We start from the raw sequence: 16,919 nt of genomic DNA on the forward strand, positions 1-16,919 counted from the left end.
TGTTTGAAGTGGAGCAGCTACACGCTGGGTTTGATCCTCCTCTGACCATCATTTGAAATATCTTCTCCGCTGCTCGACCGCAACGTCCACACACCTGCGTCTGACGTGATCCTGCCCGAGGAGGCACCTGTCGCCGCGGCCATCCGTCTCCCGACCGCACCGCTCACCCTGTTGCTCTTGACTCTCATGGAAAGGTCCACCGTCCACCACTGGCATAGACAGACAACCGCTCACAGAAATGCTGGTGGTAATACACAGTAATAACAGGGGAGAAGAAAGCACGGCGCTAGTCGATCACAAGATTTGGACCCTTGCGTGTTTGAAGAGCAACATCAGAAGTGGGAATCCCGGGTCCAGCTCCTCAGAATATCAGATGAAAGACAAACCTTTAGCTTCTGGCGAGTCACTACAAAGAGGACGAGTCGCTTCATGTCGGCGCGCGTGGGTGGATCTGTGATCGCTGATGGAAGCCTTCCCTCAGGGCCCTGATCCTGAGTTCATTGTCAAACTGGGAGTCGATCACTGCCGGCCATTACCGCTCCGTAATAATAACCTGGAAATGTTGCAACTGCATGAGGCCAAGTCTGTCCGCCTCCCAGCATCCAACACTGATCTTAGCCAGAAAAACAAACAAACTAAGGTTGTGAGATACATCAACTTCTCTGCTGGATTTTTCTTCAGGACAAGCAAAGAGTGACCAGAGACTCAAAGTTTTGTGATAATAAAGCAGCCTTTTCCCTCCTTCCCCTCTCAAAGGTCTTGAGTCCGTTATTTTCATTTTTTTAAATCTCCATCCAATACATTTTTAATCCCTTATCTTTATTCTAACATCTATTTTTCTACATAATTAAAAACTTTATTCATTCCCTTGAAATGAGAAGTTAATAGACAAAGCTTACAATAGCTTACAAAACCGTTGCTTCAGATGTTTCTGTTTTCATTGTGTTTGAATTTAGTGGCTGATGCAACAGCGTTTCTAATCCTCCATAATAGTGTTTATTACTGATGGGTTGATGAGGTTTCATGAAACAGTGTCCTGATTTTCAGAGGCCACCAGAGGGCACTGTCTGCTGTTTGCATTTGAACAACGAATGCAATGAAACCTCACATTGTTTCTAATCCAAGAGCGCCATCTAGTGGCATCTGAAAGTTAGGACACTGTTTCATCAACCCTGGAATACTGTTTCATGATACCTCATCCAGCCATCGCTAGTGTTTTTTAACAACAAAATCCTGCAAGTTTCGAATCTTGTCACGATCAAAATTTGCTGTGCTGTTTATTTCCCTTTATTTCCTGTGTATTGTAAGCGGGTGTAGCAACACCTCAGGGACACGGTCCAATAGATCTGGATCCACCAGCAGATCACAAAGTCCTCGTCAAAAGACACTATGAAACCTGAAAAAAAAATCAATAAAAGTCTCTCTCACAACTTGGGATGACTCCACTGTAGGTTTGTGAATGAAAGACAGTGATTTTAAAAAAAGGGTGTGTGGATCAACACAGCGTGGTTGTTTAATCTCGGCAGACATGAGAGTGTGGGCACCGCAGGATCCATGGCTTAGTGCTTAAATTGCACATCGGATTAAACAGTATTTCAGTCACGCTCTTTTTCCAAACTCTTAGGAGGCGAAGAGCAGAGTGCAGCGGGGTGGAGACGGGGCAGCAGCAACAGTGAAGCTTCATAGGACAGTAGTGGTCACTACCATGATGGTTTCCAGACTCAGGAGCCGGAGTGAAAAGAGTCGGAGGTGAGAGCAGGAATTAGTATATTAGAGGGACCTCTCATGAGGAGATGAGAGGAAGGGAGGAGGACAATGATGGAGGAGGTCGTGACGGTGGAACTAAGGGGTGTTCCAGTAAGGAGAAGGAGAAAACAGCCAGCCCTGATGGGAAATAACCAAAGATTAGATTCGATGAAGAACATTTTAGAAGAACACAAACCGGTCGGAGTTGCTAACTATAGCGTGTCAAGAACAAGGCATGAGGCCCTCAACCATCGATCCATGGGTGTTGAAGAAGACTAGAGGAGTGTGTGGGGAGGGTGCAGGGGGCTTAAGGACTTGCACCACAGCAAAGTTTCCGCCGAAGTTCCTGGTATTTTGAGTCACTGCTCTGGAAAGCGTCCTCCAGTCCCGACAGGCCTGTGGATGTCAGCGCGGCCAGGTGATTACCCTCATCCAACAGTGTGTGCTGTTGACTTCAGTCTACATTCAGGTGACATGAGTAGCATGCAAATGAGTCAAACACCTCGGCGACGATAAGACCCCTCATGTCTTTGTGAGTGCGTTCAGCGGTGGAATGTCCCTGGCAAACGTACTTATGTACTTATCAAGTGGATCGACGCGTTCATACAAAGGTATTCGGGTGCTCATGTGTGCTGCCTTTGTCTCCCGCACGTCTGAGGTTTCACCGTAACAAAGGTGTCAGTGTGTAAGAGCGCTCTTCCTGAAGACCCAACTGACTCAGAGAAATGGTCGCACCACAAGTGTTGATGAAAGACCGGTGAGTAATCGGTTCCAAATAACCTCTGATTCGATGGAAGTGCGTAAACAACTGGGAACGTCAGCCCACTGGTTCTCTTTTGCCAGTTTTCTGAATCACTGGCTCTGCTTGTTCACCTGATCCATGAGTGCGGACTGAAGCTCTCAGCAGAAACTCATTTAATATTAATTTTTAAATGGGATGACTGACATTTCAGGGGATGAAATCGGACTTCTCTGTAGGTGGTAGGTAGGTCCTTCAGTTGCGGGGTCACAGGTTCCTCCTGGACGACCCAGGTGAGGGACTCCATGGAACCAGATGGACATCCTTTGACCAACTCAGGACAGACTGAAGAGACCATGTCCTCTCTACAAGCTGAGGGAGGCTTCTGACGAGAGCAAAGTCTGGGCCTCTTTGCTCCAGCTACTGCCCCCGCGACCAAAGATTGTCCAATTTTGAAACATTTTTAAAACATAATTTCCATCAACACCACCCAGAACATGTATAGTATAATAGTATAATATTTTTCTGGCGGTTAATATCAGTATGCCAGGGTCACAGGGGAAGTCAATCCAAGTGTGTCAAACAATATCGCTATGATGGTTATGGAACTTATAGCTAGCATGAATAACTGAGGGTGAAAGCTTGATAAGGACGTAATATTTCACTGCAATATTTTGACTTCAGAGTTGGCAGATTTTGTCGTATTGTTGTGGTCTAACTTGAGCAAATGATTAAAGCTAAGAAGAACACGCTCGGCATCTTTAAACTAGAAACGAGAAAGCTAGCGCTAACTTGGGAGCTTACAGAGCTAACTAAGGTGGACGTCAAACTTCTAACATGTAAAGGACAGAGATATTTCATCATTGTCAAAGCAAAACTTGGATTATATTGTGCTGTGACTTTAGCGTAGGATGCTGTGTGCTGCAGCACAAGCGCCAACAGCAAAAGCAATGTAGCACTGACTAGTGTTTGCGCTGCTAATGATGTGACCACTGGTTAAATAGACCACAAATATCCCAAAATATTCACTGGAAAACATATTCATGAAGCCAGACAAGCTCAGACCCTAAATCTTCAACCTAGATATATAGTCTTTGCCAACAGAGCAGCATTCAGAGTCCTGGTTTAAACCGTAGAGGCCCAGACAGTTTATCTTTCCAACGTCAGATTTATGGACACGACAGACGAGTCACTCGTCTCCGTCTCTGAGATGACATCTTGGCAGATAAGAATGTCGGAGGGGGACGGTGGGGGGTCTTCCGTGCTGAAGACTTCCTGACGGTGGTTTTATGAGTGCGGCCTATCTCCACTGAGGGTGTGGATCAGAGTCAATATTTAGTCTACGCTTCTGTGGGAGTTGTGTCTGACTTTATTGCTGCATTAAACTTCTCATGAGTCACGTGGATAAAGACTAAACATCCTGCTCGCTGTCGATATCAGCAGTGAAGGACGACAGCTCAGAGCAGGGCTGCAAAAGTGAACAGCAATTATGACCACCGAAGACTGTCTGGACGAGGCGTCTGCTGTAGATGGCTGGAGGAAAGCTCTGATATCTGGCATCAGGTCGTGGAATTTGGCTTCAGACGGTGGTCTCTCGGGAGCATGGCAGTGCACGTGCTGTGTGACGGAGGTTTCTAGTGATTCCTTATGTGTCCACCACTCTCCTGCCTCATCTGTCATGAACTCTCAACCTCCTCAAGACAATTCCTTGTCTGTGATGGAGCAACAGCTTTTGTCAAGCGACTGAGCTCCAGTCTCAAAACCAGATTTGAGCTCTGGAATCAGGACCTCGTCCACCGACTTGTGGATCTAAATCAATGTCAAAAATGTTTTGTTTTTCCTAAAATTGGAAAAAAATTGACTTTCTCTCAGAAATTCATCAAATAAATTTGAGATTTTTCAACATACTGAAAGACTTTGCTTTACTTTTGTAGTTTTTTAATTCTAGTTGCTGATATCTTGAGTTATCCTTGTTTTTTATTATTATTATTACTACTGCGGACTGGTGTATTTTTTATTTGTTTGTGGGGTTCATTTTGTCATGTTTTGTTTTATTTTAGGGGAGAAAAAAGTAAGATTTTTTTCCATTTGTATATTGCTCTTGTACTACCATATTTTGAAAAAAATCAAATAAAAAAAAATCAGGTTTGAGGACTCGGGTCGTCCTTGATGGAACTTTAATGTGTCAAAAATTTGGACAACCATCTTGGACTTCTGTCCTCGGCACTCATGAGACCCGACCCAGAAACTGACCAGCGTTTTCAGTCTGTTCCATTTTTATTCTTTTGTTGCTTCATATCTTCTCCACTGCACAGTGGAGTATAATATAGAAGCTGAGTCCAAACTTTAGTTATTTATTATTTGCAGTTCGTATTGAAGTTTTCTCCCTCAGCTTTTTCAGGATCAAATTTATCGACTTTGAAATAACGTAAACGGAACGCTCCATACGCGACATTCTTCGGGGTGTGTGTGACTGCTGCGCTAATGTGTCAGTTGGATCGCGCTCACCCAATAACTGTCCGAGTCTCCCAAACACACACGGGTTCTGAGTCACCAACAGGCAGACTTACTGGCAGCCAGACATTCCTCCAAACCATTTGACTTCCTCAAACGCACGCTTTTGTTTCAAGCCCGGCCAGGTTCATAAAAAGGCAGCCCCGGGCGGAAGTGTCACTATATTGTAGGTGCGATGGTCCACGAGTGGATAAATCACGTTCATTAACTCCCAGAGGGATCGACTGCCATGTGAGTGTGATGTGGAAACATCTCATAGAAGTTGAGTTGCTGTTACTAAAGAGCTTGTGTTTCATTTGGTTCATTTGTTTTGGGTTTTATTTACTTCTTTACAAGCACAAAACTGTGACCAGAAGAACAAAGAAAGGACTCAGCAACGGAGAGGGATGAATAAGAAGAGCTACCATCTTCTTATTCTTCTTGTCGTCTTCTTCTTCTTTTTCTTCTTGTTTGCTTCTTCTTCTTGTTTCTTCTTGCTGTTGTTTTTCCTTCTGCTTCTTTTTCTTATTTTCATCGTCTCGTTTTCCTTCTTCCTCTTGTTTCTACTTGTTGTTTGTCTTGTTTCTTTTTCTTGTTTTTATTTACCTTGCTCTTCTTCATCTATCACTTACCTGGAAGATTTCAAACCCATTTGCGAAGTCAAGAGGTTTTCATCTTATTGTTTCTTGTTCTTCACTGGCTTAATTAATCGAATGTTGCCCTTGTCACTTTATCTGGAAAATCTTTGAAACATTAAAAAAAAAAAAAAAGATCAGTCTCATCTTCTTCTTCCTGTCATAAACATGGGCTGCATCCCACAAGCGATGGGACAGAACATACCCAAACTGTGGTCGTGATGTTACCAGACAGGTTTTTGATCTATAATATTTAATATAATATTTGATCCATAGTTTTTGTGTATTCACAGTACAAGCACAGTGTGTTCAACTGGGCAGCAGTGGGCGTGAAGGAGCACCCACAACACTCACAGCAGTAACAACGGTGGAATAACAGAACCTTAAATACGTTGGTGAATCTACATTCCATCAACATACACCAATGAGAGTCCATTTATTTCAGTGATTTGTGGTTTATAAAGCCTGGATTCTTCAGGATCTTGTTATAAATGGAGCCAGTCCCATGACTGCAAGTAATAGAAATGAATGAGGAAATGTTTAGAGCTTTCATAAATGCAATGGAACTTACTTATCTGCCACAAAATCTGTACATAACTTCAGGTATATTGCCCACAAACAGGCTGTGTAATAACTGTTGGAATAACTTGGTAATAGCAGAGGAGCGCAAATGCGTCGATGAAAAATGTTGAGTTTAGTTGCAGATAAAATTCCACTGAAACTGAGGCAACATTAATGCTTGTGTCTGGCGGGATGATGACAACCACACTCTGGATGCTGCCTCACCGGCCCTTTATGTCACCTGACAGCTAAAAACGTGACCGTGATCTGAAAAGATGCCGCGGAAATAGAAGCTAGTCAACACGCCTTTTAGAGTCAGCGGCTCAGTTGTTAGGATAAACACTCTTCAGCTGAATCGCTCTTCACATGGATCAATTGGGAAAATATTTTAATCATAGTCATTTCAAAATAAATCCAGTGTTGCGAGGACTCGTGAGGAGCTGCAGTCGTGCCTTCGACTTGTTGAGTCGGCCTGTAATTTCCTGAATGGCACGGCTCCACGCAGATGATGTCATAACTGCAGTCTCTCGGCAAAACAAGCACCAACATCACCAGGAGTTTGCATTGTTCCAGCAGGTACGGACGGACTCTGAGCGGATGAAAGGGTCTCATAGTGAAACCGGAGTCTTCACTTTCACTTCTTACTCAGGCGGGGTCAGATGTACGACAGATGTCGAGCAGTTTCCTGCGACCCGATGGGTCACAGTCTAGCGATGGAGCTTCAAATTTGGGGGAAGTGAGGCCTGGCAGAGACACCTGCTTCTCCCATCTGTCTTTGCTTCTTCTGCTCTCGTTTCCTCATCATCAGATCTGTTTACCAGGTTTACGACAACAACCCCAGAATGTTCAGTGTTGACTCGACGGGCCGTGAGCTCAGCAGAATGGAACGCAGGCCTGAGCTCAGGTCGCCGCACTTAGAGGCAGCCAGTTGAGTGAAGAGTTTAAGTGCGGTGGTTTGGATGGACGGTGTGTGATCCCAGCGTCATCACTCACGGAACATCAGAGGGAGAGTGGAGCGCGAGTGAGATCACTCTGCATCTTTGCTTCTCTCATTTAAGTTGGAAACCCTTCATCCAAAAATATTCAGGAGCAGACTCAGGATGTGTGGGTTTAGAGTCTGAGTAGAGGAGTCATAGACAACGATACTGGGGATGTCACTGAGAGTGACAAGACACTTTGTTTTTCCTCTTAAAGCACCATATTGACAAGGAAACATGTTTTTTTTTTATTAATCTTCAACACAAAATTAGAATCCAAAATTGCCAGACAGAAGAAAAGGGAAAAAAAGGAGAATTTCCCTCAGGCAGTCACGTGAAACCTGCATTCAGGTCAGAAAAAAAAAATAACCTTTAGCCGCGACCAAAACAAAAACACAATAAACAAGCTAAGAAACAACAAGTATATATTAATGAAAAATAAACACAATGTGAACCACTCATGTAATGTACATAAAAATAAGTAAGCATTTAATTCTAGTTTTATTTAAAACACCCAGCAGTAGAGGATGAATGTTTCAGATTTTTTTTTTTTTCTATTATGACGGATTCAAAACTTTTTGGGATTTATTCTTTTTCGCTCGTTTGTCTTCATCATCACTTACATTTAATTTTGTTCTGTATTCTGTTTTCTGTGTTCTGTTCTGTATTTTTATTTCATATTTTCTTTTCTGAACCACAAACATTTCTGTTTTGCTTTGTATTTTGTTTTCAATTTATTCCATATTCCATTTTTTATATTTATTTTTCTAGATTCACATTTGAATATTTATATTATTACTGAAAGATTTTTTTTGAAAATAATTAATTTTTGGGGGAAAAAATTCTGATTAACACATTCCCACATTTTATTTTATTTTTTAATGAATATATCTTTTTATATAACTATATATATTTATGTTTTTATATTTTGTTTTCCAGATTCACATTTGAACATTTACTTTATTTTATTATTGAAATATTTTGAAATGTAGTTTTATTTTATTTTATTTATTTAAATGTATATTTTATTTAAAAAACTTCTTTATTCTAGTTTGTCTACTATTATATTTTTCTGGATTGAAATTCAAAATTTTCTTAAACCATGATCGGAAACTCGCTTCACGGAAACTTTCTGCATTTGAAATTTGAATTTCCTTCACTTTCAGCTTTAAGTAGCAAAAGGATGCGGGCCATTTTCGTTCTGTCGGCAGCATCTGCCAAGATGGGAATAGCGGCGCTTGAGCATCGTCCAAAGATGCAAATAACACCTGTCACGACGGCGAGCAGCTTCGGCTCTCTGAGCCAGATTCCGCCGGCCTGCAGCCAGTCCAACAACCGAACCCTCAAATTACAGCTTTAAAAAGAGAGCGGAGGAAAACATTCCACTGTGAGCGGCTAATACACAAGACTCTTTGTCACACTGGCATCAACAAAGAGATCTCCATCAGAGGCTCAAACGCTGGCTCACTCTGAGCCATAAGAATGTTCTCGGACTCTAAAGCGGCTCAATGTGGTGAAGCCATCTAAATACTTCCTTCAGCGCCAGCAGCCGTCGAAGGAATGGTCTGGCTCAAGTTTGGAGGGAGTTTCAGAGAATATGAAAAACTGAAATATAGTTATTTTATTCAAAGCATCCAAGTGCATCAGAAGCTGACAAGGACCATGCACTCTGGCTCAGGAACACGTCTGAGCTGCAAACGACAGATGACAGTCTATTGGCCTCTGAAAATTAGCACAGTGTTTCATGAACTCTGCAGTACTGTTTGATGATACCTCACCTACCCATCACTAATCCAGAGTAATGGCCAGAGGTGAAGGTAGTGAAGAGGAGAGTGCAGGTAGGGTGGAGATGACTGAGACATCTAGTCAAGCTTTATTGGACAGAAGCGATCGTAGCATGTGCTATGGTTCTAAATGATCTGACATTGTCATGAGGTGTGAAGAGCAGGGTCCAGCTCGTGCTCTTCAGCAGGCTGGAACAATGATCTCTGCAGAGAGCAAAGGCCTGAGCCCTGCATCGCCCAGCTCTGAGCGTCTCTCCTGAGGAACATAATTGCAGGGTTCCTGACGTGAACCACCAGCTCCGTCCTATCCAGGCCAGGATCCACCCTGGTGGCTCTGCAGCTCCTGGAGCCATGAAGCCGCAGAGCCAGGAGAGAAACTGGACACAGAGGAAGCCCAGCTCTGTGATCAAGGAACATGGTTAGATGAACAGAGAAGCTGATGGTCAGGACTCACCGATCCATCACTCTGACCCGTCGGTGCTGATCAGAGCCAAGAGCAGCGCGGACGTCACCAGCTCAATACAGACACTGACACTCAGCTGTCAGTGTCTGTGTGGAGCTGGTACCAGCTGGTGAGTGTGAGTGCACTTGTCCATGCACAGTCCTGAGCATGAGGCTTCTGCTGTTGTGAGAAACACTTGGACATCAGAGTGTGAGAGGTGAAGCTTAAAAAATGATATTTTTTTGGTATATATGTTAATTGAAAATTAACATATATTTTTTAATTAACATAAAGTAAAAAGTACATTTTCATATTTCATAAACAAATGTATTTTTAGATCACTGGCAAAAATATTTTCACTAAAAACAAAATAAACATTTTCTGTTTTCCGACATATTGCAAACAAAATAACTTTATTCATCTATCCATCCATCTATCTATCTATCTATCTATCTATCTATCTATCTATCTATCTATCTATCTATCTATCTATCTATCTATCTATCTATCTATCTATCTATCTATCTATCTATCCATCTATCATCTATCTATCTATCTATCTATCCATCTATCATCTATCTATCTATCTATCTATCTATCTATCTATCTATCTATCTATCTATCCATCTATCATCTATCTATCTATCTATCTATCTATCTATCTATCTATCTATCTATCTATCTATCCATCTATCTATCATCCATCTGTCTAAGGTTGATTGAGTTTTACAGCTGACAACATGATAAAATGAAGACACCACTGGAGGGAAAACACGTGCAGCATTAAGAAGAACATGATATTTGTATTCATTTTTAAATGCATGAAAACTACTTTGTTCTGCCGACAGCACTGATTAAAAACGAAATTAAAACTGCAGACAATGTTTGTGTCTGTGTGGCTTGGAATGCTAAGATGAGCGTGATAATAGAATGGGCCGCACTGAATCCAGGTTTCAGCCGCGATGAACAATGTTTCGGAGGGAGATTTCAATTATCATTCAGCAGCAGCAACAAATAAACAGCTCCTTCCCTCCCACCAGTCTGATGAGCTCATTTGCATGTTATTATCTTTCGTCCACCAGAGGAATGAAAACCAACAAATATGGCAAACGAACAATGAACATGTGTGTGTGTGTATGTGTTTGTGTGTGTGTGTGTGTGTGGTCCTTAAATAGCTATATTTGTGGGGACAAGTCCTGGGAAACACTCCCTGTTGTGGGGACCTTATGTCTTTGTGGGGCCCTTTGCCGTTTGTGGGGACCTTTTGCCGGACCCCACATGGTTCAGCAAAATAACAGGGTCATTATAACTGGGTTCCAGTTTGGTTCAGAGTCCTGGTTAAGTTTCACCATGCGTTTTGGATGGGTAGGTTTGGGGTGAGAGGCTGGGGAAAGGGTTATGGCCATGGGAGGTCCCCCCAAAAATGGTGTGACAAACCTGTGTGGGTGTATGTTTCAGCTTATCTATGCTAGTAAGGACCAATTTTGGAGAAAATACCTCCTTGTGGGGCCCTCATGTCTTTGTGAAGCCTGTTATGCCGGTCCCCACAAGTCCAGGCCTCAGTTTGAGGATGAAAACGTTGTTTGGTTCAGAGTCCTGGTCGAGGTTTACCATGTGTTTTGGATGGTTTGGTTAAGGGGGGGAGGCTGGGGAAAGCATTAAGGCAATGGTAGGTCCACACAAAGGTAGAAATACAAATATGTGTGTGTGTGTGAGAGAGAGAGAGAGATCAGGACCATTTGTGGTACAAAAGTCAGTCAGTTGCAAATGACTGTTGCTGTTTTCACAGACCAACCGACTCACAGTTTGGTGTTTACCTCCTCCTTGCTCTAAATACACATCCCTATATCATCAGCAAACATCATGGTCCACAGAGACTCCTGTTTATTCTCGTCTCTCCATCACCTATGAATCTGAATCCACAGGAATAATATTCAGTCATTCAGTTCCCAGTGTGTCAGGGTTGTCTGGGAGTGGGTCGAGCCATGCAACATGTGTTAGAGACCAGGGACACCTCGGAAATCTAACCAAGTCACGCACACTTGCGCCTCCGGAACAGTTGAGAGCACTCGATTAATCTCTGCGTCTTTGACCTGTGGGAGGAAATGTGAGCGTGCGGGCCAAAGGTCAACCCACAAGCGTTACCTCAAACTGGACTCAGGATTGATAGTTGTGCATTCCTGTGGGTTTGTGTTTGTGTGGTTGGCTTTTCCCTGTCTGTCACTCACATGACCAGTGTCCAAGGTCGTCTTTGTTATGCAGCCGAACTTGCGTCTCGAGTCACTTTGACAGATGTTCGACCTGAAGCGTTGGCGAGGCAGTGACGTGATCGCACTGCAAAGAAAACACTGATATTTTCACTCCATCACATTTCTGCTTTAGATTACGTTTCCTCCACACACACACACACAAGCACGCACGTTCAGACGGACAAGAGTCTGGAGGTCGAGCTGATGATTTGCTTTTTCAGGTGGGAGCACAGACGGTCAGACGGTCGAGCTCCTCCTGGCCCGAAGGAGGTCCTCAGAGCCAAAGCACGTCTGGACGTGGCCCCTCACACCACATCGGCTGCTGAGCAGAGACGTGAGACAGGCGAACACTGAGAACAGGGAGCGGCATGTTGACGTCCAGAACATCGACCTGGAGCTCACAGAGCGGACAAATCTGACTGGGTCGTGTTCTCATGGAGACCTTTGATTCTTATCACTGCGGGACATTCATCAGCATTGTAGCTGAAGTTTAACTCTGACCAACCACCAATATATGACGTGATATTTAGTACTGCACAGAACTGAACTTAATTTCATTATTGTGGCTCAAAAGTGCTGAAACATTTAATAAACTATAAAATCATGAAATAAAATTGCATGAATTAAATTTAAAATAGAGCATAGTTATGAAAACATAATAGTATTATAATTTATTTTTTTAGGAAGAAAACTGTAAGTAAAAATACTTAAGCAGAATGTAGATAACAATTTTAAAATGAAATATGATTTTTTAAGTCAAACTAAAGAAACAAAACTGCTGGCTTAAATATTATTTGTGTTTTGGCTGCACATGCTCACATTCAATGCAGATTCACCAGACTTCATCTTCTTTCTCCGCTGCTCTCAGTGTCGAGCTTAAAGAGCCGCTCACCCTCCTGCTGCATAGGAGTGACTTTGAAGCAACTGTTGGGGCAGCAAAATGAGTGGTGACACAGCATCAGCTAGAGGTTTGAACGCCCTTGTAAAAAAAAAAAAAAAATACAGATTTCTTTTAAAGGTATTTTTGTTTCTTGGATGAAGAAAGTGCTATTGAAGAACAGGCTCGTGGGCTCTGACTGTCGAATCCTGTGACCCGATCTTTTGGTTATTTTGGGTCTCTGTTATCAGCCTGAGCTTGTCTTTCCATCTGCGTGTCACTCCTGCACACACACACAAACAGACGGGAGATTTTAGAAACTCCGGGGGGACGACACCCACCGGTGGGTGGTCGGCAGGTAAATAAACAGGCAGGTCACTCGACTGATTCATAGTGAATCAATGTGAGTGTGAATAAGCAAAGGGACCGAGGAGAGCGAGTCATGGGGCTCCTGCATATTTGATCCGTCACCCCTGCCTGGCCTCCTCCTCCTCCCTGAGAGCAGGGGAGCATGAGGGTGACATGCACACGGGGAGCGTCCTCGCTCTGCAGCCAGGCGACCAGGGGAAACCCACTAAAACAGCCTGTTTGTGTGTTCAGATTATCCTGGAGACATAACTCTCTCGCTGCCGTCTCCCTCCGACCCTCGACCTGATCACATTTCAGGACGGTGAAAAGTCAGAGCGCGTCCAGGAAGTGTCAGTGCATGTCGGACTGCTGATGGTCAAATCCCCGTCTGCTAGTTCATCAGAAGCGTGAAACAAAAACGAACGGCGTCAGACAACCTCGCGAAATTGGCCGTGTGGGATTTATTGTTCGTGCTGTCCCTCCGCAGCAGGGGTCACTGGGACGGCTGTTTGTGTTGGGCACCTTTTCAGTGTGTGTTGGTCTCGCAGGAGCTGTAGAGATGTGTTTGTCTGACTGTTAAACAGCAGCTAACTGTTCAACTACATTCCAAGTTTGTAGTACAACTACTTTGTAGGCCATTTTGTAGTGAAACTACTTCAACTACAAACCAAAATGTTGGCCGATATCATGAAATATTTTGATATGCGGTCGAGTCACATCATGAAATATGATCTTTAAATCATGTTCACTGGTGTTTCCGAACAGTAAACAAAAGCAGCTGTGCTGATCTGCCAACTAGCAAACCTCACAACACCTGTATTAGCTTTGTCACAATATTACAATTACAAACTCCATATCGATACCCAGGAAGATATTCGGTACTCGATGCAAATTTCAGATAAATAAATAAAGGAAAAGCCAAATACAGTACTTTAAGGCCTTTAAAAGAAAAATGTTTATGAGAAAAACTGAAACATAGAGTGAAAATTGACCACAAAAATAGAGAGTCACGCTTTCACTTCCAATTAATGCAAAATAAGTCATCTATGTTTGTCCATCCATCCTCATCCGTTTTTCTGTAGCAGGGTCGCGGGGGCAGCAACATCAGAAGGTCGCACCAAACACCCTCCTCCCGGGCAACATCCACCAGCTCTGACTGGCGGATCCCGAGACGCTCCAAGGCCAGTGAAGAGATATGGTCCCTCCACCAGGTCCTGGATCCGCCCCTGGGTCTCCTCCCAGCTGGCCATGCCTGAAACACCTCCAAAGGGAGGCTTCCAGGGGGCGTCCTCATGAGATGCCCCAACCACCTTAACTGACTCCTCTCAACACAGAGAAGTAGCAGGTCTACTCTGAGTCTCTCCTGAGTGACACTCATGCATGTGCATGATCTTGGATATACAGTAGATGCTTCCACGGACATGTGTTTTTGTTGCCTTTATTTGGCACTTCAGTTCAGATAGCAGGTTATTTTCTTAGTTGTTGTTTACTTCATGTCATTTTAAAAGACACATAACAAGTAGCTTTTAAGTGTTTGTTAGGGAAATACCAGAGAAAGATTAGACAGAAGCTGACCTCCCTGTTCTCAGCTGAAGGCCAAAGGCTGTTAGCAAGTGATGAGCTGGTGATGCTTCATGAAGCCCCTTATTCTGAGCTCAGCAAGAGCAGATGGAATTTTAAAATGTCAGGGGCCATTCATGAGCCAAAGACAATAGAGCAGAGAGAGCCATCTTGTCTGACAATGAGGCTTCATGAAGCTTCATCCACGCATCACTAGTTACTGCGATTGGCATGAGGGAACGTTGGACCCTGGAGTGTCTGACTCAAGATCCACCTGAGTTCATCAGGGCTTCGTTGACTTGTTTGACTGAGGAATTCCCCTGGAGCTGAGCTGTTGTTGTCTCATCTTGTGCCTGCTAAATTCCAGTAAATGTAATAAGAACAATTGAGAGACTGAATAAATAATGAGATAAAACTAAAAAGTACCAACTTGAAAAAAGAAAAAAAGGGTTTAGTTCACTTGCTGCGCTGCCCAGTATTTTTGGGAACTTTCATGTTCTGTTCTGCCCAAAAGTCACGTCTTACTGTCTGGACCAGAGCTCTCCTCAGGAAGGAAGATCACCATCCACCTCCAGGAAGTCAATAATCACTGACACTGCCTTGTGGTCTTGTGGTGAACCGGAACCCAAAGCTGGCTGGGGAGCAGTTCCTGGAAAGACAAAAAGCCTCATGAGTAAACAAAACTTCACCATCAACACACCTCTGCAACATTTTACATCCGAATGGCACGAGTGAGGCGGCTCTTTGTTCTGGCGCTGACAGAAGTGTCCCGGGGCACAGAGGGATTGAGGGATCGTACAGGAGACGTCTCCTCAAGAGGCTGTCAGCGCATGTTTGTTCAACTCCGAGAACACGCTGTTCGGTCTGCGGTCAAAATCCCAGAGGGGGATCCGGAAGGTGTGCGCTGAGTGCAAAGGTCAGGGGTCAAAGGGCCGGCAGAAATGGGGGCGGAGGGGTGAGCGCACTGCAGTAAGGTGAGATGTTCTCAGCAGGATGGTTCTATGTTTAAACCACATGTGTTCTCCCTCAAAGACACTTTTCACCAATTGATTTGGGACCTGGAACTTACACACAGCCACCGAAGAGTTCTGAGACTCGGGGCACAACACTGACTTATTTTCACGTTTGATCTCACTCACATTCAGATGGTTACTGAAATGTTTTTATCCAGGAAGATAAAACTTTCACCAAGTGATGAGAGTGAGTTCTGTGACACGCCCCTTATGACCTTCATCCCCAGCGTTTTTGGCTTCTAATCTATTTAAAGAGTAATAAATTGAGTCACATATATCACATACATCAGGTGTTGGACTGAGCTCAAACGCGTCTCTTGTAGGTGTCACGGATATGAACAGAGACATGCTCAACCAAGCAGTTGATAAAAAACACAATATTTCAGGCGAGCTTCAAAACGCACAAACTAAACAATACCTAGAACTCCTTGCTGGATCCGCATGGATGCTAACATGGTTAGCATGCTCTGCTAGCTATTTAAAGTAATCAATAGTATCAAATTGCAGCAGTGGTAGAATGTATATAAATCAATATAAATCAAAATGTGATGTCAAAAGCATATCGTTCCAGCCCTAGTCACAAATGTACATAGTCGGACTACTGCGTTTCTGCATCTTCCGAACTAGCAAAATGAAACAGTTGTGTTAGCATCGCACTGACACACCGCAACGCGCTAGTTGGTTCAAAAAATATACCAAGAAGAAACATATTCAACTGGGAATCGCAGTCACCGAATTCTAAGAACTAAATCCCCCCATTCCGTAACGCTAAATATGTGCTACAGTCGCTACGCAGCTAGCAATCTTATCTTGTTGAATCAACAACATATTTTGTTGCCACAGTCACATAAAAGTTGCTTTAGTTTCCTGATCCAACCATATGCTCTGCCAAGTTTTTCGGCTGGTTCTGAACGTCACAGGAAGCAGAAGCCATACAAGTCAGTGGTGAATCCTTCAAAAGTGCCACGCATCCAGATGGAACCTCATATTGCCACCAAACCTTTTATGTTGTTATCCATTTGAAAACGTCATTGAAACCCAGTTATTAAACCAGCCGACACACGCAGGTGATCACATGACCTCCTTGACGGAGATAATCACTTGTTTTTTGTTTTCTTAATAACCATCTGCCAATGAAACACATTTATGTAACCCCGTTGACATGAGATCCGTGGTCGTGATTCCACTCGTCTCTTCTGTCCTGTGGCCACATGAGTCAACGTCTCATTGAGCACCGCGGCGGCAGATGTCGTCCTGTCCCATTGTCTCCTGATCTCGGTCCCTCAGGACTCCTCTTAACAAGGTGGGAGTAATACCTGACACCGCTGCCGCTTTAAGTGGTTAATGCTCAGCTTTCGCTCTCCTCTGGGGGTTACACTCACCGCGTTTTGTTCCTTGTTTTCCCACAGAACCTTCCAGGCCTTTTAGGACGCTGCGCTCCACACGAAACCCTGGAAATCAGAGCCTCCTGACGAAATGGACGCACGCAGGGAGA

This window comes from Synchiropus splendidus, chromosome 4 (assembly GCF_027744825.2).
Source record: "Synchiropus splendidus isolate RoL2022-P1 chromosome 4, RoL_Sspl_1.0, whole genome shotgun sequence".
Lineage (NCBI taxonomy): Eukaryota > Metazoa > Chordata > Actinopteri > Syngnathiformes > Callionymidae > Synchiropus > Synchiropus splendidus.